Below are 22,856 nucleotides of genomic sequence, written 5' to 3'. Positions count from 1 at the left end.
TTAATTTGACACTTTGTATAACAAATTTGGTCTTCATTTGCCGAAGCTATCGAGCTTCAAAGTTTGAAAAGTCACAAAATATGTGTGTTTGAGCACATAAAGTACTATTTTTCTTGGAAATTCAACAAGATGCAATTATGAATTGTTGTGCCATTTTAAAGATCTCGTCGAGCTGATTAATTTGACACTTTGGTTAACAAATTTGGTCTTCATTTGCCGAAGCTATCGAGCTTCAAAGTTTGAAAAGTCACAAAAGTTGTGTGTTTGAGCACATAAAGTACTATTTTTCTTGGAAGTTCAACAAGATGTAATCATGGTGTGTTGTGACATCTTCATAACCTTGTCGAGCTGATTAATTTGACACTTTGTTTAACAAATTTGGTCTTCATTTGCCGAAGCTATCGAGCTTCAAAGTTTGAAAAGTCACAAAATATGTGTGTTTGAGCATATAAAGTATTATTTTTCTTGGAAATTCAACAAGATGCAATTATGAATTGTTGTGCCATTTTAAAGATCTCGTCGAGCTGATTAATTTGTCACTTTGGTTAACAAATTTGGTCCACATTTGCCAAAGTTATCGAGCTTCAAAATTGGAAAAGTCACAAAAGTTGTGTGTTTGAGCACATAAAGTACTATTTTTCTTGGAAATTCAACAAGATGCAATTATGAATTGTTGTGCCATTTTAAAGATCTCGTCGAGCTGATTAATTTGACACTTTGGTTAACAAATTTGGTCCACATTTGCCAAAGTTATCGAGCTTCAAAATTGGAAAAGTCACAAAAGTTGTGTGTTTGAGCACATAAAGTACTATTTTTCTTGGAAATTCAACAAGATGCAATCATGATGTGTTGGGACATCTTCATAACCTTGTCGAGCTGATTAATTTGACACTTTGTTTAACAAATTTGGTCTTCATTTGCCGAAGCTATCGAGCTTCAAAGTTTGAAAAGTCACAAAAGTTGTGTGTTTGAGCACATAAAGTACTATTTTTCTTGGAAGTTCAACAAGATGTAATCATGGTGTGTTGTGACATCTTCATAACCTTGTCGCGCTGATTAATTTGACACTTTGTTTAACAAATTTGGTCTTCATTTGCCGAAGCTATCGAGCTTCAAAGTTTGAAAAGTCACAAAAGTTGTGTGTTTGAGCACATAAAGTACTATTTTTCTTGGAAATTCAACAAGATGCAATCATGAATTGTTCTGTCATTTTAAAGATCTCGTCGAGCTGATTAATTTGACACTTTGGTTAACAAATTTGGTCCACTTTTGCCAAAGTTATCGAGCTTCAAAGTTTGAAAAGTCACAAAATATGTGTGTTTGAGCACATAAAGTACTATTTTTCTTGGAAATTCAACAAGATGCAATCATGATGTTTTGTGACATCTTCAAAATCTCGATGAGCTGATTAATTTGACACTTTGTTTAAGAAATTTGGTCCACATTTGCCGAAGTTATCGAGCTTCAAAGTTTGAAAAGTCACAAAAGTTGTGTGTTTGAGCACATAAAGTACTATTTTTCTTGGAAGTTCAACAAGATGTAATCATGATGTGTTGTGACATCTTCAAAATCTCGTTGAGGTGATTACTTTGACACTTTGTGTAACAAATTTGGTCAACATTTGCCAAAGTTATCGAGCTTCAGAGTTTTAAAAGTCACAAAATATGTGTGTTTGAGCACATAAAGTACTATTTTTCTTGGAAATTCAACAAGATGCAATTATGATGTGTTGTGACATATTCAAAATCTCGTCGAGCTGATTAATTTGACACTCTGTTTAACAAATTTGGTCCTCATTTGCCGAAGTTATCGAGCTTCAAAGTTTGAAAAGTCACAAAATATGTGTGTTTGAGCATATAAAGTACTATTTTTCTTGGAAATTCAACAAGATGCAATCATGATGTGTTGGGACATATTCAAAATCTCGTCGAGCTAATTAATTTGACACTTTGTTTAACAAAGTTGGTCTTCATTTGCCGAAGCTATCGAGCTTCAAAATTTGAAGTCACACAAGTTGTGTGTTTGAGCACATAAAGTACTATTTTTCTTGGAAATTCAACAAGATGCAATCATGATGTGTTGTGACATATTCAAAATCTCGTCGAGCTGATTAATTTGACACTTTGTTTAACAAATTTGGTCTTCATTTGCCGAAGCTATCGAGCTTCAAAGTTTGAAAAGTCACAAAAGTTGTGTGTTTGAGCACATAAAGTACTATTTTTCTTGGTAATTCAACAAGATGCAATCATGATGTGTTGTGACATATTCAAAATCTCGTCGAGCTGATTAATTTGACACTTTGTTTAACAAATTTGGTCTTCATTTGCCGAAGCTATCGAGCTTCAAAGTTTGAAAAGTCACAAAAGTTGTGTGTTTGAGCACATAAAGTACTATTTTTCTTGGAAATTCAACAAGATGCAATCATGAATTGTTGTGTCATTTTAAAGATCTCGTCGAGCTGATTAATTTGACACTTTGGTTAACAAATTTGGTTCTCATTTGCCGAAGCTATCGAGCTTCAAAATTTGAAAAGTCACAAAAGTTGTGTGTTTGAGCACATAAAGTACTATTTTTCTTGGAAATTCAACAAGATGCAATCATGATGTGTTGTGACATATTCAAAATCACGTCGAGCTGATTAATTTGACACTTTGTTTAACAAATTTGGTCTTCATTTGCCGAAGCTGTCGAGCTTCAAAGTTTGAAAAGTCACAAAATATGTGTGTTTGAGCATATAAAGTACTATTTTTCTTGGAAATTCAACAAGATGCAATCATGATGTTTTGTGACATCTTCAAAATCTCGATGAGCTGATTAATTTGACACTTTGTTTAAGAACTTTGGTCCACATTTGCCGAAGTTATCGAGCTTCAAAGTTTGAAAAGTCACAAAATATGTGTGTTTGAGCACATAAAGTACTATTTTTCTTGGAAATTCAACAAGATGCAATCATGATGTGTTGTGACATATTCAAAATCTCGTCGAGCTGATTAATTTGACACTTTGTTTAACAAATTTGGCCTTCATTTGCCGAAGCTATCGAGCTTCAAAGTTTGAAAAGTCACAAAAGTTGTGTGTTTGAGCATATAAAGTACTATTTTTCTTGGAAGATCAACAAGATGTAATCATGGTGTGTTGTGACATCTTCATAACCTTGTCGAGCTGATTAATTTGACACTTTGTTTAACAAATTTGGTCTTCATTTTCCGAAGCTATCGAGCTTCAAAGTTTGAAAAGTCACAAAAGTTGTGTGTTTGAGCACATAAAGTACTATTTTTCTTGGAAATTCAACAAGATGCAATCATGATGTGTTGTGACATATTCAAAATCTCGTCGAGCTGATTAATTTGACACTTTGTATAACAAATTTGGTCTTCATTTGCCGAAGCTATCGAGCTTCAAAGTTTGAAAAGTCACAAAATATGTGTGTTTGAGCACATAAAGTACTATTTTTCTTGGAAATTCAACAAGATGCAATTATGAATTGTTGTGCCATTTTAAAGATCTCGTCGAGCTGATTAATTTGACACTTTGGTTAACAAATTTGGTCTTCATTTGCCGAAGCTATCGAGCTTCAAAGTTTGAAAAGTCACAAAAGTTGTGTGTTTGAGCACATAAAGTACTATTTTTCTTGGAAGTTCAACAAGATGTAATCATGGTGTGTTGTGACATCTTCATAACCTTGTCGAGCTGATTAATTTGACACTTTGTTTAACAAATTTGGTCTTCATTTGCCGAAGCTATCGAGCTTCAAAGTTTGAAAAGTCACAAAATATGTGTGTTTGAGCATATAAAGTATTATTTTTCTTGGAAATTCAACAAGATGCAATTATGAATTGTTGTGCCATTTTAAAGATCTCGTCGAGCTGATTAATTTGTCACTTTGGTTAACAAATTTGGTCCACATTTGCCAAAGTTATCGAGCTTCAAAATTGGAAAAGTCACAAAAGTTGTGTGTTTGAGCACATAAAGTACTATTTTTCTTGGAAATTCAACAAGATGCAATTATGAATTGTTGTGCCATTTTAAAGATCTCGTCGAGCTGATTAATTTGACACTTTGGTTAACAAATTTGGTCCACATTTGCCAAAGTTATCGAGCTTCAAAATTGGAAAAGTCACAAAAGTTGTGTGTTTGAGCACATAAAGTACTATTTTTCTTGGAAATTCAACAAGATGCAATCATGATGTGTTGGGACATCTTCATAACCTTGTCGAGCTGATTAATTTGACACTTTGTTTAACAAATTTGGTCTTCATTTGCCGAAGCTATCGAGCTTCAAAGTTTGAAAAGTCACAAAAGTTGTGTGTTTGAGCACATAAAGTACTATTTTTCTTGGAAGTTCAACAAGATGTAATCATGGTGTGTTGTGACATCTTCATAACCTTGTCGCGCTGATTAATTTGACACTTTGTTTAACAAATTTGGTCTTCATTTGCCGAAGCTATCGAGCTTCAAAGTTTGAAAAGTCACAAAAGTTGTGTGTTTGAGCACATAAAGTACTATTTTTCTTGGAAATTCAACAAGATGCAATCATGAATTGTTCTGTCATTTTAAAGATCTCGTCGAGCTGATTAATTTGACACTTTGGTTAACAAATTTGGTCCACTTTTGCCAAAGTTATCGAGCTTCAAAGTTTGAAAAGTCACAAAATATGTGTGTTTGAGCACATAAAGTACTATTTTTCTTGGAAATTCAACAAGATGCAATCATGATGTGTTGTGACATATTCAAAAACTCGTCGAGCTGATTAATTTGACACTTTGTTTAACAAATTTGGTCAACATTTGCCAAAGTTATCGAGCTTCAAAGTTTGAAAAGTCACAAAATATCTGTGTTTGAGCACATAAAGTACTATTTTTCTTGGAAATTCAACAAGATGCAATCATGATGTTTTGTGACATCTTCAAAATCTCGATGAGCTGATTAATTTGACACTTTGTTTAAGAAATTTGGTCCACATTTGCCGAAGTTATCGAGCTTCAAAGTTTGAAAAGTCACAAAAGTTGTGTGTTTGAGCACATAAAGTACTATTTTTCTTGGAAGTTCAACAAGATGTAATCATGATGTGTTGTGACATCTTCAAAATCTCGTTGAGGTGATTACTTTGACACTTTGTGTAACAAATTTGGTCAACATTTGCCAAAGTTATCGAGCTTCAGAGTTTTAAAAGTCACAAAATATGTGTGTTTGAGCACATAAAGTACTATTTTTCTTGGAAATTCAACAAGATGCAATTATGATGTGTTGTGACATATTCAAAATCTCGTCGAGCTGATTAATTTGACACTCTGTTTAACAAATTTGGTCCTCATTTGCCGAAGTTATCGAGCTTCAAAGTTTGAAAAGTCACAAAATATGTGTGTTTGAGCATATAAAGTACTATTTTTCTTGGAAATTCAACAAGATGCAATCATGATGTGTTGGGACATATTCAAAATCTCGTCGAGCTAATTAATTTGACACTTTGTTTAACAAAGTTGGTCTTCATTTGCCGAAGCTATCGAGCTTCAAAATTTGAAGTCACACAAGTTGTGTGTTTGAGCACATAAAGTACTATTTTTCTTGGAAATTCAACAAGATGCAATCATGATGTGTTGTGACATATTCAAAATCTCGTCGAGCTGATTAATTTGACACTTTGTTTAACAAATTTGGTCTTCATTTGCCGAAGCTATCGAGCTTCAAAGTTTGAAAAGTCACAAAAGTTGTGTGTTTGAGCACATAAAGTACTATTTTTCTTGGTAATTCAACAAGATGCAATCATGATGTGTTGTGACATATTCAAAATCTCGTCGAGCTGATTAATTTGACACTTTGTTTAACAAATTTGGTCTTCATTTGCCGAAGCTATCGAGCTTCAAAGTTTGAAAAGTCACAAAAGTTGTGTGTTTGAGCACATAAAGTACTATTTTTCTTGGAAATTCAACAAGATGCAATCATGAATTGTTGTGTCATTTTAAAGATCTCGTCGAGCTGATTAATTTGACACTTTGGTTAACAAATTTGGTCCACTTTTTCCAAAGTTATCGAGCTTCAAAGTTTGAAAAGTCACAAAATATGTGTGTTTGAGCACATAAAGTACTATTTTTCTTGGAAATTCAACAAGATGCAATCATGATGTGTTGTGACATATTCAAAATCTCGTCGAGCTGATTAATTTTACACTCTGTTTAACAAATTTGGTCCTCATTTGCCGAAGCTATCGAGCTTCAAAGTTTGAAAAGTCTCAAAAGTTGTGTGTTTGAGCACATAAAGTACTACTTTTCTTGGAAATTCAACAAGATGCAATCATGATGTGTTGTGACATATTCAAAATCTCGTCGAGCTGATTAATTTTACACTCTGTTTAACAAATTTGGTCCTCATTTGCCGAAGCTATCGAGCTTCAAAGTTTGAAAAGTCATAAAAGTTGTGTGTTTGAGCACATAAAGTACTATTTTTCTTGGTAATTCAACAAGATGCAATCATGATGTGTTGTGACATATTCAAAATCTCGTCGAGCTGATTAATTTGACACTTTGTTTAACAAATTTGGTCTTCATTTGCCGAAGCTATCGAGCTTCAAAGTTTGAAAAGTCACAAAAGTTGTGTGTTTGAGCACATAAAGTACTATTTTTCTTGGAAATTCAACAAGATGCAATTATGAATTGTTGTGTCATTTTAAAGATCTCGTCGAGCTGATTAATTAGACACTTTGGTTAACAAATTTGGTCCACATTTGCCAAAGTTATCGAGCTTCAAAGTTTGAAAAGTCACAAAATATGTGTGTTTGAGCATATAAAGTATTATTTTTCTTGGAAATTCAACAAGATGCAATTATGAATTGTTGTGCCATTTTAAAGATCTTGTCGAGCTGATTAATTTGACACTTTGGTTAACAAATTTGGTCCACATTTGCCAAAGTTATCGAGCTTCAAAGTTTGAAAAGTCACAAAATATGTGTGTTTGAGCATATAAAGTACTATTTTTCTTGGAAATTCAACAAGATGCAATTATGAATTGTTGTGCCATTTTAAAGATCTCGTCGAGCTGATTAATTTGACACTTTGGTTAACAAATTTGGTCCTCATTTGCCGAAGCTATCGAGCTTCAAAATTTGAAAAGTCACAAAAGTTGTGTGTTTGAGCACATAAAGTACTATTTTTCTTGGAAATTCAACAAGATGCAATCATGATGTGTTGTGACATATTCAAAATCTCGTTGAGGTGATTACTTTGACACTTTGTGTAACAAATTTGGTCAACATTTGCCAAAGTTATCGAGCTTCAGAGTTTTAAAAGTCACAAAATATGTGTGTTTGAGCACATAAAGTACTATTTTTCTTGGAAATTCAACAAGATGCAATCATGATGTGTTGGGACATATTCAAAATCTCGTCGAGCTAATTAATTTGACACTTTGTTTAACAAAGTTGGTCTTCATTTGCCGAAGCTATCGAGCTTCAAAATTTGAAGTCACACAAGTTGTGTGTTTGAGCACATAAAGTACTATTTTTCTTGGAAATTCAACAAGATGCAATCATGATGTGTTGTGACATATTCAAAATCTCGTCGAGCTGATTAATTTGACACTTTGTTTAACAAATTTGGTCTTCATTTGCCGAAGCTATCGAGCTTCAAAGTTTGAAAAGTCACAAAAGTTGTGTGTTTGAGCATATAAAGTACTATTTTTCTTGGAAGTTCAACAAGATGTAATCATGGTGTGTTGTGACATCTTCATAACCTTGTCGAGCTGATTAATTTGACACTTTGTTTAACAAATTTGGTCTTCATTTGCCGAAGCTATCGAGCTTCAAAGTTTGAAAAGTCTCAAAAGTTGTGTGTTTGAGCACATAAAGTACTACTTTTCTTGGAAATTCAACAAGATGCAATCATGATGTGTTGTGACATATTCAAAATCTCGTCGAGCTGATTAATTTTACACTCTGTTTAACAAATTTGGTCCTCATTTGCCGAAGCTATCGAGCTTCAAAGTTTGAAAAGTCATAAAAGTTGTGTGTTTGAGCACATAAAGTACTATTTTTCTTGGTAATTCAACAAGATGCAATCATGATGTGTTGTGACATATTCAAAATCTCGTCGAGCTGATTAATTTGACACTTTGTTTAACAAATTTGGTCTTCATTTGCCGAAGCTATCGAGCTTCAAAGTTTGAAAAGTCACAAAAGTTGTGTGTTTGAGCACATAAAGTACTATTTTTCTTGGAAATTCAACAAGATGCAATTATGAATTGTTGTGTCATTTTAAAGATCTCGTCGAGCTGATTAATTAGACACTTTGGTTAACAAATTTGGTCCACATTTGCCAAAGTTATCGAGCTTCAAAGTTTGAAAAGTCACAAAATATGTGTGTTTGAGCATATAAAGTATTATTTTTCTTGGAAATTCAACAAGATGCAATTATGAATTGTTATGCCATTTTAAAGATCTTGTCGAGCTGATTAATTTGACACTTTGGTTAACAAATTTGGTCCACATTTGCCAAAGTTATCGAGCTTCAAAGTTTGAAAAGTCACAAAATATGTGTGTTTGAGCATATAAAGTACTATTTTTCTTGGAAATTCAACAAGATGCAATTATGAATTGTTGTGCCATTTTAAAGATCTCGTCGAGCTGATTAATTTGACACTTTGGTTAACAAATTTGGTCCTCATTTGCCGAAGCTATCGAGCTTCAAAATTTGAAAAGTCACAAAAGTTGTGTGTTTGAGCACATAAAGTACTATTTTTCTTGGAAATTCAACAAGATGCAATCATGATGTGTTGTGACATATTCAAAATCTCGTTGAGGTGATTACTTTGACACTTTGTGTAACAAATTTGGTCAACATTTGCCAAAGTTATCGAGTTTCAGAGTTTTAAAAGTCACAAAATATGTGTGTTTGAGCACATAAAGTACTATTTTTCTTGGAAATTCAACAAGATGCAATCATGATGTGTTGGGACATATTCAAAATCTCGTCGAGCTAATTAATTTGACACTTTGTTTAACAAAGTTGGTCTTCATTTGCCGAAGCTATCGAGCTTCAAAATTTGAAGTCACACAAGTTGTGTGTTTGAGCACATAAAGTACTATTTTTCTTGGAAATTCAACAAGATGCAATCATGATGTGTTGTGACATATTCAAAATCTCGTCGAGCTGATTAATTTGACACTTTGTTTAACAAATTTGGTCTTCATTTGCCGAAGCTATCGAGCTTCAAAGTTTGAAAAGTCACAAAAGTTGTGTGTTTGAGCATATAAAGTACTATTTTTCTTGGAAGTTCAACAAGATGTAATCATGGTGTGTTGTGACATCTTCATAACCTTGTCGAGCTGATTAATTTGACACTTTGTTTAACAAATTTGGTCTTCATTTGCCGAAGCTATCGAGCTTCAAAGTTTGAAAAGTCACAAAAGTTGTGTGTTTGAGCACATAAAGTACTATTTTTCTTGGAAGTTCAACAAGATGTAATCATGGTGTGTTGTGACATCTTCATAACCTTGTCGAGCTGATTAATTTGACACTTTGTTTAACAAATTTGGTCTTCATTTGCCGAAGCTATCGAGCTTCAAAGTTTGAAAAGTCACAAAAGTTGTGTGTTTGAGCACATAAAGTACCCTTTTTCTTGGAAATTCAACAAGATGCAATTATGAATTGTTGTGCCACTTTAAAGATCTCGTCGAGCTGATTAATTTGACACTTTGGTTAACAAATTTGGTCCACATTTGCCAAAGTTATCGAGCTTCAAATTTTGAAAAGTCACAAAATATGTGTGTTTGAGCATATAAAGTACTATTTTTCTTGGAAATTCAACAAGATGCAATTATGAATTGTTGTGCCATTTTAAAGATCTCGTCGAGCTGATTAATTTGACACTTTGGTTAACAAATTTGGTCCACATTTGCCAAAGTTATCGAGCTTCAAAATTGGAAAAGTCACAAAAGTTGTGTGTTTGAGCACATAAAGTACTATTTTTCTTGGAAATTTAACAAGATGCAATCATGATGTGTTGGGACATATTCAAAATCTCGTCGAGCTAATTAATTTGACACTTTGTTTAACAAAGTTGGTCTTCATTTGCCGAAGCTATCGAGCTTCAAAATTTGAAGTCACACAAGTTGTGTGTTTGAGCACATAAAGTACTATTTTTCTTGGAAATTCAACAAGATGCAATCATGATGTGTTGTGACATATTCAAAATCTCGTCGAGCTGATTAATTTGACACTTTGGTTAACAAATTTGGTCCTCATTTGCCGAAGCTATCGAGCTTCAAAATTTGAAAAGTCACAAAAGTTGTGTGTTTGAGCACATAAAGTACTATTTTTCTTGGAAATTCAACAAGATGCAATCATGATGTGTTGTGACATATTCAAAATCTCGTTGAGGTGATTACTTTGACACTTTGTGTAACAAATTTGGTCAACATTTGCCAAAGTTATCGAGCTTCAGAGTTTTAAAAGTCACAAAATATGTGTGTTTGAGCACATAAAGTACTATTTTTCTTGGAAATTCAACAAGATGCAATCATGATGTGTTGGGACATATTCAAAATCTCGTCGAGCTAATTAATTTGACACTTTGTTTAACAAAGTTGGTCTTCATTTGCCGAAGCTATCGAGCTTCAAAATTTGAAGTCACACAAGTTGTGTGTTTGAGCACATAAAGTACTATTTTTCTTGGAAATTCAACAAGATGCAATCATGATGTGTTGTGACATATTCAAAATCTCGTCGAGCTGATTAATTTGACACTTTGTTTAACAAATTTGGTCTTCATTTGCCGAAGCTATCGAGCTTCAAAGTTTGAAAAGTCACAAAAGTTGTGTGTTTGAGCATATAAAGTACTATTTTTCTTGGAAGTTCAACAAGATGTAATCATGGTGTGTTGTGACATCTTCATAACCTTGTCGAGCTGATTAATTTGACACTTTGTTTAACAAATTTGGTCTTCATTTGCCGAAGCTATCGAGCTTCAAAGTTTGAAAAGTCACAAAAGTTGTGTGTTTGAGCACATAAAGTACTATTTTTCTTGGAAGTTCAACAAGATGTAATCATGGTGTGTTATGACATCTTCATAACCTTGTCGAGCTGATTAATTTGACACTTTGTTTAACAAATTTGGTCTTCATTTGCCGAAGCTATCGAGCTTCAAAGTTTGAAAAGTCCCAAAAGTTGTGTGTTTGAGCACATAAAGTACTATTTTTCTTGGAAATTCAACAAGATGCAATTATGAATTGTTGTGCCATTTTAAAGATCTCGTCGAGCTGATTAATTTGACACTTTGGTTAACAAGTTTGGTCCACATTTGCCAAAGTTATCGAGCTTCAAATTTTGAAAAGTCACAAAATATGTGTGTTTGAGCATATAAAGTACTATTTTTCTTGGAAATTCAACAAGATGCAATTATGAATTGTTGTGCCATTTTAAAGATCTCGTCGAGCTGATTAATTTGACACTTTGGTTAACAAATTTGGTCCACATTTGCCAAAGTTATCGAGCTTCAAAATTGGAAAAGTCACAAAAGTTGTGTGTTTGAGCACATAAAGTACTATTTTTCTTGGAAATTCAACAAGATGCAATCATGAATTGTTCTGTCATTTTAAAGATCTCGTCGAGCTGATTAATTTGACACTTTGGTTAACAAATTTGGTCCACTTTTGCCAAAGTTATCGAGCTTCAAAGTTTGAAAAGTCACAAAATATGTGTGTTTGAGCACATAAAGTACTATTTTTCTTGGAAATTCAACAAGATGCAATCATGATGTGTTGTGACATATTCAAAAACTCGTCGAGCTGATTAATTTGACACTTTGTTTAACAAATTTGGTCAACATTTGCCAAAGTTATCGAGCTTCAAAGTTTGAAAAGTCACAAAATATCTGTGTTTGAGCACATAAAGTACTATTTTTCTTGGAAATTCAACAAGATGCAATCATGATGTTTTGTGACATCTTCAAAATCTCGATGAGCTGATTAATTTGACACTTTGTTTAAGAAATTTGGTCCACATTTGCCGAAGTTATCGAGCTTCAAAGTTTGAAAAGTCACAAAAGTTGTGTGTTTGAGCACATAAAGTACTATTTTTCTTGGAAGTTCAACAAGATGTAATCATGATGTGTTGTGACATCTTCAAAATCTCGTTGAGGTGATTACTTTGACACTTTGTGTAACAAATTTGGTCAACATTTGCCAAAGTTATCGAGCTTCAGAGTTTTAAAAGTCACAAAATATGTGTGTTTGAGCACATAAAGTACTATTTTTCTTGGAAATTCAACAAGATGCAATTATGATGTGTTGTGACATATTCAAAATCTCGTCGAGCTGATTAATTTGACACTCTGTTTAACAAATTTGGTCCTCATTTGCCGAAGTTATCGAGCTTCAAAGTTTGAAAAGTCACAAAATATGTGTGTTTGAGCATATAAAGTACTATTTTTCTTGGAAATTCAACAAGATGCAATCATGATGTGTTGGGACATATTCAAAATCTCGTCGAGCTAATTAATTTGACACTTTGTTTAACAAAGTTGGTCTTCATTTGCCGAAGCTATCGAGCTTCAAAATTTGAAGTCACACAAGTTGTGTGTTTGAGCACATAAAGTACTATTTTTCTTGGAAATTCAACAAGATGCAATCATGATGTGTTGTGACATATTCAAAATCTCGTCGAGCTGATTAATTTGACACTTTGTTTAACAAATTTGGTCTTCATTTGCCGAAGCTATCGAGCTTCAAAGTTTGAAAAGTCACAAAAGTTGTGTGTTTGAGCACATAAAGTACTATTTTTCTTGGTAATTCAACAAGATGCAATCATGATGTGTTGTGACATATTCAAAATCTCGTCGAGCTGATTAATTTGACACTTTGTTTAACAAATTTGGTCTTCATTTGCCGAAGCTATCGAGCTTCAAAGTTTGAAAAGTCACAAAAGTTGTGTGTTTGAGCACATAAAGTACTATTTTTCTTGGAAATTCAACAAGATGCAATCATGAATTGTTGTGTCATTTTAAAGATCTCGTCGAGCTGATTAATTTGACACTTTGGTTAACAAATTTGGTCCACTTTTTCCAAAGTTATCGAGCTTCAAAGTTTGAAAAGTCACAAAATATGTGTGTTTGAGCACATAAAGTACTATTTTTCTTGGAAATTCAACAAGATGCAATCATGATGTGTTGTGACATATTCAAAATCTCGTCGAGCTGATTAATTTTACACTCTGTTTAACAAATTTGGTCCTCATTTGCCGAAGCTATCGAGCTTCAAAGTTTGAAAAGTCTCAAAAGTTGTGTGTTTGAGCACATAAAGTACTACTTTTCTTGGAAATTCAACAAGATGCAATCATGATGTGTTGTGACATATTCAAAATCTCGTCGAGCTGATTAATTTTACACTCTGTTTAACAAATTTGGTCCTCATTTGCCGAAGCTATCGAGCTTCAAAGTTTGAAAAGTCATAAAAGTTGTGTGTTTGAGCACATAAAGTACTATTTTTCTTGGTAATTCAACAAGATGCAATCATGATGTGTTGTGACATATTCAAAATCTCGTCGAGCTGATTAATTTGACACTTTGTTTAACAAATTTGGTCTTCATTTGCCGAAGCTATCGAGCTTCAAAGTTTGAAAAGTCACAAAAGTTGTGTGTTTGAGCACATAAAGTACTATTTTTCTTGGAAATTCAACAAGATGCAATTATGAATTGTTGTGTCATTTTAAAGATCTCGTCGAGCTGATTAATTAGACACTTTGGTTAACAAATTTGGTCCACATTTGCCAAAGTTATCGAGCTTCAAAGTTTGAAAAGTCACAAAATATGTGTGTTTGAGCATATAAAGTATTATTTTTCTTGGAAATTCAACAAGATGCAATTATGAATTGTTGTGCCATTTTAAAGATCTTGTCGAGCTGATTAATTTGACACTTTGGTTAACAAATTTGGTCCACATTTGCCAAAGTTATCGAGCTTCAAAGTTTGAAAAGTCACAAAATATGTGTGTTTGAGCATATAAAGTACTATTTTTCTTGGAAATTCAACAAGATGCAATTATGAATTGTTGTGCCATTTTAAAGATCTCGTCGAGCTGATTAATTTGACACTTTGGTTAACAAATTTGGTCCTCATTTGCCGAAGCTATCGAGCTTCAAAATTTGAAAAGTCACAAAAGTTGTGTGTTTGAGCACATAAAGTACTATTTTTCTTGGAAATTCAACAAGATGCAATCATGATGTGTTGTGACATATTCAAAATCTCGTTGAGGTGATTACTTTGACACTTTGTGTAACAAATTTGGTCAACATTTGCCAAAGTTATCGAGCTTCAGAGTTTTAAAAGTCACAAAATATGTGTGTTTGAGCACATAAAGTACTATTTTTCTTGGAAATTCAACAAGATGCAATCATGATGTGTTGGGACATATTCAAAATCTCGTCGAGCTAATTAATTTGACACTTTGTTTAACAAAGTTGGTCTTCATTTGCCGAAGCTATCGAGCTTCAAAATTTGAAGTCACACAAGTTGTGTGTTTGAGCACATAAAGTACTATTTTTCTTGGAAATTCAACAAGATGCAATCATGATGTGTTGTGACATATTCAAAATCTCGTCGAGCTGATTAATTTGACACTTTGTTTAACAAATTTGGTCTTCATTTGCCGAAGCTATCGAGCTTCAAAGTTTGAAAAGTCACAAAAGTTGTGTGTTTGAGCATATAAAGTACTATTTTTCTTGGAAGTTCAACAAGATGTAATCATGGTGTGTTGTGACATCTTCATAACCTTGTCGAGCTGATTAATTTGACACTTTGTTTAACAAATTTGGTCTTCATTTGCCGAAGCTATCGAGCTTCAAAGTTTGAAAAGTCTCAAAAGTTGTGTGTTTGAGCACATAAAGTACTACTTTTCTTGGAAATTCAACAAGATGCAATCATGATGTGTTGTGACATATTCAAAATCTCGTCGAGCTGATTAATTTTACACTCTGTTTAACAAATTTGGTCCTCATTTGCCGAAGCTATCGAGCTTCAAAGTTTGAAAAGTCATAAAAGTTGTGTGTTTGAGCACATAAAGTACTATTTTTCTTGGTAATTCAACAAGATGCAATCATGATGTGTTGTGACATATTCAAAATCTCGTCGAGCTGATTAATTTGACACTTTGTTTAACAAATTTGGTCTTCATTTGCCGAAGCTATCGAGCTTCAAAGTTTGAAAAGTCACAAAAGTTGTGTGTTTGAGCACATAAAGTACTATTTTTCTTGGAAATTCAACAAGATGCAATTATGAATTGTTGTGTCATTTTAAAGATCTCGTCGAGCTGATTAATTAGACACTTTGGTTAACAAATTTGGTCCACATTTGCCAAAGTTATCGAGCTTCAAAGTTTGAAAAGTCACAAAATATGTGTGTTTGAGCATATAAAGTATTATTTTTCTTGGAAATTCAACAAGATGCAATTATGAATTGTTATGCCATTTTAAAGATCTTGTCGAGCTGATTAATTTGACACTTTGGTTAACAAATTTGGTCCACATTTGCCAAAGTTATCGAGCTTCAAAGTTTGAAAAGTCACAAAATATGTGTGTTTGAGCATATAAAGTACTATTTTTCTTGGAAATTCAACAAGATGCAATTATGAATTGTTGTGCCATTTTAAAGATCTCGTCGAGCTGATTAATTTGACACTTTGGTTAACAAATTTGGTCCTCATTTGCCGAAGCTATCGAGCTTCAAAATTTGAAAAGTCACAAAAGTTGTGTGTTTGAGCACATAAAGTACTATTTTTCTTGGAAATTCAACAAGATGCAATCATGATGTGTTGTGACATATTCAAAATCTCGTTGAGGTGATTACTTTGACACTTTGTGTAACAAATTTGGTCAACATTTGCCAAAGTTATCGAGTTTCAGAGTTTTAAAAGTCACAAAATATGTGTGTTTGAGCACATAAAGTACTATTTTTCTTGGAAATTCAACAAGATGCAATCATGATGTGTTGGGACATATTCAAAATCTCGTCGAGCTAATTAATTTGACACTTTGTTTAACAAAGTTGGTCTTCATTTGCCGAAGCTATCGAGCTTCAAAATTTGAAGTCACACAAGTTGTGTGTTTGAGCACATAAAGTACTATTTTTCTTGGAAATTCAACAAGATGCAATCATGATGTGTTGTGACATATTCAAAATCTCGTCGAGCTGATTAATTTGACACTTTGTTTAACAAATTTGGTCTTCATTTGCCGAAGCTATCGAGCTTCAAAGTTTGAAAAGTCACAAAAGTTGTGTGTTTGAGCATATAAAGTACTATTTTTCTTGGAAGTTCAACAAGATGTAATCATGGTGTGTTGTGACATCTTCATAACCTTGTCGAGCTGATTAATTTGACACTTTGTTTAACAAATTTGGTCTTCATTTGCCGAAGCTATCGAGCTTCAAAGTTTGAAAAGTCACAAAAGTTGTGTGTTTGAGCACATAAAGTACTATTTTTCTTGGAAGTTCAACAAGATGTAATCATGGTGTGTTGTGACATCTTCATAACCTTGTCGAGCTGATTAATTTGACACTTTGTTTAACAAATTTGGTCTTCATTTGCCGAAGCTATCGAGCTTCAAAGTTTGAAAAGTCACAAAAGTTGTGTGTTTGAGCACATAAAGTACCCTTTTTCTTGGAAATTCAACAAGATGCAATTATGAATTGTTGTGCCACTTTAAAGATCTCGTCGAGCTGATTAATTTGACACTTTGGTTAACAAATTTGGTCCACATTTGCCAAAGTTATCGAGCTTCAAATTTTGAAAAGTCACAAAATATGTGTGTTTGAGCATATAAAGTACTATTTTTCTTGGAAATTCAACAAGATGCAATTATGAATTGTTGTGCCATTTTAAAGATCTCGTCGAGCTGATTAATTTGACACTTTGGTTAACAAATTTGGTCCACATTTGCCAAAGTTATCGAGCTTCAAAATTGGAAAAGTCACAAAAGTTGTGTGTTTGAGCACATAAAGTACTATTTTTCTTGGAAATTTAACAAGATGCAATCATGATGTGTTGGGACATATTCAAAATCTCGTCGAGCTAATTAATTTGACACTTTGTTTAACAAAGTTGGTCTTCATTTGCCGAAGCTATCGAGCTTCAAAATTTGAAGTCACACAAGTTGTGTGTTTGAGCACATAAAGTACTATTTTTCTTGGAAATTCAACAAGATGCAATCATGATGTGTTGTGACATATTCAAAATCTCGTCGAGCTGATTAATTTGACACTTTGGTTAACAAATTTGGTCCTCATTTGCCGAAGCTATCGAGCTTCAAAATTTGAAAAGTCACAAAAGTTGTGTGTTTGAGCACATAAAGTACTATTTTTCTTGGAAATTCAACAAGATGCAATCATGATGTGTTGTGACATATTCAAAATCTCGTTGAGGTGATTACTTTGACACTTTGTGTAACAAATTTGGTCAACATTTGCCAAAGTTATCGAGCTTCAGAGTTTTAAAAGTCACAAAATATGTGTGTTTGAGCACATAAAGTACTATTTTTCTTGGAAATTCAACAAGATGCAATCATGATGTGTTGGGACATATTCAAAATCTCGTCGAGCTAATTAATTTGACACTTTGTTTAACAAAGTTGGTCTTCATTTGCCGAAGCTATCGAGCTTCAAAATTTGAAGTCACACAAGTTGTGTGTTTGAGCACATAAAGTACTATTTTTCTTGGAAATTCAACAAGATGCAATCATGATGTGTTGTGACATATTCAAAATCTCGTCGAGCTGATTAATTTGACACTTTGTTTAACAAATTTGGTCTTCATTTGCCGAAGCTATCGAGCTTCAAAGTTTGAAAAGTCACAAAAGTTGTGTGTTTGAGCATATAAAGTACTATTTTTCTTGGAAGTTCAACAAGATGTAATCATGGTGTGTTGTGACATCTTCATAACCTTGTCGAGCTGATTAATTTGACACTTTGTTTAACAAATTTGGTCTTCATTTGCCGAAGCTATCGAGCTTCAAAGTTTGAAAAGTCACAAAAGTTGTGTGTTTGAGCACATAAAGTACTATTTTTCTTGGAAGTTCAACAAGATGTAATCATGGTGTGTTATGACATCTTCATAACCTTGTCGAGCTGATTAATTTGACACTTTGTTTAACAAATTTGGTCTTCATTTGCCGAAGCTATCGAGCTTCAAAGTTTGAAAAGTCCCAAAAGTTGTGTGTTTGAGCACATAAAGTACTATTTTTCTTGGAAATTCAACAAGATGCAATTATGAATTGTTGTGCCATTTTAAAGATCTCGTCGAGCTGATTAATTTGACACTTTGGTTAACAAGTTTGGTCCACATTTGCCAAAGTTATCGAGCTTCAAATTTTGAAAAGTCACAAAATATGTGTGTTTGAGCATATAAAGTACTATTTTTCTTGGAAATTCAACAAGATGCAATTATGAATTGTTGTGCCATTTTAAAGATCTCGTCGAGCTGATTAATTTGACACTTTGGTTAACAAATTTGGTCCACATTTGCCAAAGTTATCGAGCTTCAAAATTGGAAAAGTCACAAAAGTTGTGTGTTTGAGCACATAAAGTACTATTTTTCTTGGAAATTTAACAAGATGCAATCATGATGTGTTGGGACATATTCAAAATCTCGTCGAGCTAATTAATTTGACACTTTGTTTAACAAAGTTGGTCTTCATTTGCCGAAGCTATCGAGCTTCAAAATTTGAAGTCACACAAGTTGTGTGTTTGAGCACATAAAGTACTATTTTTCTTGGAAATTCAACAAGATGCAATCATGATGTGTTGTGACATATTCAAAATCTCGTCGAGCTGATTAATTTGACACTTTGTTTAACAAATTTGGTCTTCATTTGCCGAAGCTATCGAGCTTCAAAGTTTGAAAAGTCACAAAAGTTGTGTGTTTGAGCATATAAAGTACTATTTTTCTTGGAAATTCAACAAGATGCAATCATGATGTGTTGGGACATATTCAAAATCTCGTCGAGCTGATTAATTTTACACTCTGTTTAACAAATTTGGTCCTCATTTGCCGAAGCTATCGAGCTTCAAAGTTTGAAAAGTCATAAAAGTTGTGTGTTTGAGCACATAAAGTACTATTTTTCTTGGTAATTCAACAAGATGCAATCATGATGTGTTGTGACATATTCAAAATCTCGTCGAGCTGATTAATTTGACACTTTGTTTAACAAATTTGGTCTTCATTTGCCGAAGCTATCGAGCTTCAAAGTTTGAAAAGTCACAAAAGTTGTGTGTTTGAGCACATAAAGTACTATTTTTCTTGGAAATTCAACAAGATGCAATCATGAATTGTTGTGTCATTTTAAAGATCTCGTCGAGCTGATTAATTTGACACTTTGGTTAACAAATTTGGTCCACTTTTGCCAAAGTTATCGAGCTTCACAGTTTGAAAAGTCACAAAATATGTGTGTTTGAGCACATAAAGTACTATTTTTCTTGGAAATTCAACAAGATGCAATCATGATGTGTTGTGACATATTCAAAATCTCGTCGAGCTGATTAATTTTACACTCTGTTTAACAAATTTGGTCCTCATTTGCCGAAGCTATCGAGCTTCAAAGTTTGAAAAGTGATAAAAGTTGTGTGTTTGAGCACATGAAGTACTATTTTTCTTGGTAATTCAACAAGATGCAATCATGATGTGTTGTGACATATTCAAAATCTCGTCGAGCTGATTAATTTGACACTTTGTTTAACAAATTTGGTCTTCATTTGCCGAAGCTATCGAGCTTCAAAGTTTGAAAAGTCACAAAAGTTGTGTGTTTGAGCATATAAAGTACTATTTTTCTTGGAAGTTCAACAAGATGTAATCATGGTGTGTTGTGACATCTTCATAACCTTGTCGAGCTGATTAATTTGACACTTTGTTTAACAAATTTGGTCTTCATTTGCCGAAGCTATCGAGCTTCAAAGTTTGAAAAGTCACAAAAGTTGTGTGTTTGAGCACATAAAGTACTATTTTTCTTGGAAGTTCAACAAGATGTAATCATGGTGTGTTATGACATCTTCATAACCTTGTCGAGCTGATTAATTTGACACTTTGTTTAACAAATTTGGTCTTCATTTGCCGAAGCTATCGAGCTTCAAAGTTTGAAAAGTCCCAAAAGTTGTGTGTTTGAGCACATAAAGTACTATTTTTCTTGGAAATTCAACAAGATGCAATTATGAATTGTTGTGCCATTTTAAAGATCTCGTCGAGCTGATTAATTTGACACTTTGGTTAACAAGTTTGGTCCACATTTGCCAAAGTTATCGAGCTTCAAATTTTGAAAAGTCACAAAATATGTGTGTTTGAGCATATAAAGTACTATTTTTCTTGGAAATTCAACAAGATGCAATTATGAATTGTTGTGCCATTTTAAAGATCTCGTCGAGCTGATTAATTTGACACTTTGGTTAACAAATTTGGTCCACATTTGCCAAAGTTATCGAGCTTCAAAATTGGAAAAGTCACAAAAGTTGTGTGTTTGAGCACATAAAGTACTATTTTTCTTGGAAATTCAACAAGATGCAATCATGATGTGTTGTGACATATTCAAAATCTCGTCGAGCTGATTAATTTGACACTTTGTTTAACAAATTTGGCCAACATTTGCCAAAGTTATCGAGCTTCAAAGTTTGAAAAGTCACAAAATATCTGTGTTTGAGCACATAAAGTACTATTTTTCTTGGAAATTCAACAAGATGCAATCATGATGTTTTGTGACATCTTCAAAATCTCGATGAGCTGATTAATTTGACACTTTGTTTAAGAAATTTGGTCCACATTTGCCGAAGTTATCGAGCTTCAAAGTTTGAAAAGTCACAAAATATGTGTGTTTGAGCACATAAAGTACTATTTTTCTTGGAAATTCAACAAGATGCAATCATGATGTGTTGGGACATATTCAAAATCTCGTCGAGCTAATTAATTTGACACTTTGTTTAACAAAGTTGGTCTTCATTTGCCGAAGCTATCGAGCTTCAAAATTTGAAGTCACACAAGTTGTGTGTTTGAGCACATAAAGTACTATTTTTCTTGGAAATTCAACAAGATGCAATCATGATGTGTTGTGACATATTCAAAATCTCGTCGAGCTGATTAATTTGACACTTTGTTTAACAAATTTGGTCTTCATTTGCCGAAGCTATCGAGCTTCAAAGTTTGAAAAGTCACAAAAGTTGTGTGTTTGAGCATATAAAGTACTATTTTTCTTGGAAGTTCAACAAGATGTAATCATGGTGTGTTGTGACATCTTCATAACCTTGTCGAGCTGATTAATTTGACACTTTGTTTAACAAATTTGGTCTTCATTTGCCGAAGCTATCGAGCTTCAAAGTTTGAAAAGTCACAAAAGTTGTGTGTTTGAGCACATAAAGTACTATTTTTCTTGGAAGTTCAACAAGATGTAATCATGGTGTGTTGTGACATCTTCATAACCTTGTCGAGCTGATTAATTTGACACTTTGTTTAACAAATTTGGTCTTCATTTGCCGAAGCTATCGAGCTTCAAAGTTTGAAAAGTCACAAAAGTTGTGTGTTTGAGCACATAAAGTACTATTTTTCTTGGAAGTTCAACAAGATGTAATCATGGTGTGTTGTGACATCTTCATAACCTTGTCGAGCTGATTAATTTGACACTTTGTTTAACAAATTTGGTCTTCATTTGCCGAAGCTATCGAGCTTCAAAGTTTGAAAAGTCACAAAAAGTTGTGTGTTTGAGCACATAAAGTACTATATTTCTTGGAAATTCAACAAGATGCAATCATGAATTGTTGTGTCATTTTAAAGATCTCGTCGAGCTGATTAATTTGACACTTTGGTTAACAAATTTGGTCCACTTTTGCCAAAGTTATCGAGCTTCAAAGTTTGAAAAGTCACAAAATATGTGTGTTTGAGCACATAAAGTACTATTTTTCTTGGAAATTCAACAAGATGCAATCATGATGTGTTGGGACATATTCAAAATCTCGTCGAGCTGATTAATTTGACACTCTGTTTAACAAATTTGGTCCTCATTTGCCGAAGCTATCGAGCTTCAAAGTTTGAAAAGTCACAAAATATGTGTGTGTGAGCACATAAAGTACTATTTTTCTTGGAAATTCAACAAGATGCAATCATGATGTGTTGGGACATATTCAAAATCTCGTCGAGCTGATTAATTTGACACTTTGTTTAACAAATTTGGTCTTCATTTGCCGAAGCTATCGAGCTTCAAAGTTTGAAAAGTCACAAAAGTTGTGTGTTTGAGCACATAAAGTACTATTTTTCTTGGTAATTCAACAAGATGCAATCATGATGTGTTGGGACATATTCAAAATCTCGTCGAGCTGATTAATTTTACACTCTGTTTAACAAATTTGGTCCTCATTTGCCGAAGCTATCGAGCTTCAAAGTTTGAAAAGTCATAAAAGTTGTGTGTTTGAGCACATAAAGTACTATTTTTCTTGGTAATTCAACAAGATGCAATCATGATGTGTTGTGACATATTCAAAATCTCGTCGAGCTGATTAATTTGACACTTTGTTTAACAAATTTGGTCTTCATTTGCCGAAGCTATCGAGCTTCAAAGTTTGAAAAGTCACAAAAGTTGTGTGTTTGAGCACATAAAGTACTATTTTTCTTGGAAATTCAACAAGATGCAATCATGAATTGTTGTGTCATTTTAAAGATCTCGTCGAGCTGATTAATTTGACACTTTGGTTAACAAATTTGGTCCACTTTTGCCAAAGTTATCGAGCTTCACAGTTTGAAAAGTCACAAAATATGTGTGTTTGAGCACATAAAGTACTATTTTTCTTGGAAATTCAACAAGATGCAATCATGATGTGTTGTGACATATTCAAAATCTCGTCGAGCTGAT

The sequence above is a fragment of the Euwallacea fornicatus genome, unplaced genomic scaffold, assembly GCF_040115645.1.
Source record: "Euwallacea fornicatus isolate EFF26 unplaced genomic scaffold, ASM4011564v1 scaffold_39, whole genome shotgun sequence".
In the NCBI taxonomy this organism is placed as follows: Eukaryota; Metazoa; Arthropoda; class Insecta; order Coleoptera; family Curculionidae; genus Euwallacea; species Euwallacea fornicatus.
This window is presented reverse-complemented; position numbering follows the sequence as displayed.